This window comes from Elephantulus edwardii, unplaced genomic scaffold (assembly GCF_000299155.1).
Source record: "Elephantulus edwardii isolate Elephantulus edwardi_28Jun2011 unplaced genomic scaffold, EleEdw1.0 scaffold00043, whole genome shotgun sequence".
In the NCBI taxonomy this organism is placed as follows: Eukaryota; Metazoa; Chordata; class Mammalia; order Macroscelidea; family Macroscelididae; genus Elephantulus; species Elephantulus edwardii.
This window is the reverse complement of record NW_006399793.1, coordinates 9450439-9452362: the sequence shown is the minus strand read 5'-3', so window position 1 is coordinate 9452362 and position 1924 is coordinate 9450439.

Here is a 1924-nt window from a genome sequence, read left to right as displayed (position 1 = left end):
TGTTCACAGCTTCAGTTTGCTCGGCTCCACAGTCAACACTCTTGGCACCAGCAGTCAGGAAATCAAAAAGCGTATCACGTTGGGAAAGTCTGCTGTTAGGGACCTTTCTAAAGTACTCAGGAGCAACAATGTCTCTCTGGAGACTAAGGTGCGCCTGATACAGTCCATGGTATTTGCAATCGCTTGTTATGCATCAGAGAGTTGAACAGTGACTAGGGAGGACAGAAGGAGAGTGGATGCTTTTGAGCTGTGGTGCTGGAGAAGCTTACCGAATGTACCATGGACTGCCAGGAAAACAAACAGATTCATCTTGGATTAAACCAAGCTACTCCTTGGAGGCAAGGATTCTGGGGCTTCGTCTGACATACTTTGGACATGTTGCCAGGAGGTACGGGTCCTTGGTGAGGGGCATCATGCTTGGGAGGGTGGAGGGACGGCGCAGGAGGGGAAGACCCTCTATGAGATGGATTGACTTGGTGACTGAGGTAATTGGGATGGGTGTGTCAGAGGCAGTGCGGTTGGAGCAGGATAGAGCAGGGTTTAGGGCTGTTTTGCTTAGGGTCGCTATGAGTCGCAAACGACTCAAGGGCACATAACAACAACAATAACAATCCATGAACTTTATTTAACAAGTGAAAATTGCATCTTTTCTTTGAAAATATTTTTTCACAACGTCTTTCTGGTATTATATTTATTGTACATTTTAGTCAAAAGTCAATTATTTCAGGAATTTACTTAAATATTTTATAACACATTTAAAATATATCTGTAGTCTATAAAGCTTACGTATTTGCTTGCTAATCTCTACTAAGGTAAATTTCTTCCTAAAACTACCTAAACTATCACTTCTATTATATTTATTCACCTGAGTTTCACAATTTCATTAATATTTTATTTCCTCAGTATTTTTGACTGGTAGTTAGAATCTACTAGCATCTTTAAGTGGAAGAAATGTTGTGGATCTCTTACATAGAATTATTGCCTTAGAGATTTCATGCAAGATTACTATGAGCCAGAAAACAGTTTCTGCTCATTTAGTGAGTATTTTAATATTACGTGATATAAGGAACCTTCCATATATTTGAAATCCAATCTCCTAGATGACTATGAAAATTTTAGCACTCATCTGAAGCCTGTAAACAAAATTTGTATATTAAATTTGATAGAGTCATCCTTGAAAACTTACTGATTAATCTATCATATAAGCAAGCATACATCAGGCTCCTGAGACTCTCCTCTGTCACATTTAAATTGAAGGTGAACCAGTTTACCTTTTGTATATCTCATTATTATTATTTTTTTACTTTTAGAAACACTATGAAATTGAACAATATTAACCTTCACACAGTCGCTGCAGCAATGTGCTCAAATGTACCAAAGATTGTGAAGATGGCACAGGAAACAATAGTATACACATCTGTTATTCGTAGGGTCTTAGTGTTTCATTGTGCAAAGGCATTTGAATGCATGGATCACAACAATTTGGGGCTAGCCTTAGGATAAATGGGAATCCTAGAACACTCCATTGTGTGCATGCAAAACCTCTACTCAGACCAGGAAGCAAAACTCAGAACAGAACAAAGAAATACTGCATGACTCAAAATCAAGATGTGTCCTGTCTCCATAATTTTCAATCTATGTGCAGAATAGATCATTTGGGAGCCTGAGCTTTAGGAGGAGCAATTTGGCATCAGGATTAGAGGAAGACTCATCAACAACGTATATTACACAGTTGTCTAACTTTGCTTGTTGAAACTGAGGAGGACCTCAAGGGCTTACTACAGAAGGTCAAGGACTATAGTGTTCAAAATGAGTTGAAGCTCAAAATCAAGATGACAGTCTCACCACTGGGCCAATTGTCAGCACCATGATGTAGATGGAGAAGAGACTGAGTTGTTAACAATTACAGCTTGTGTGGTTGACA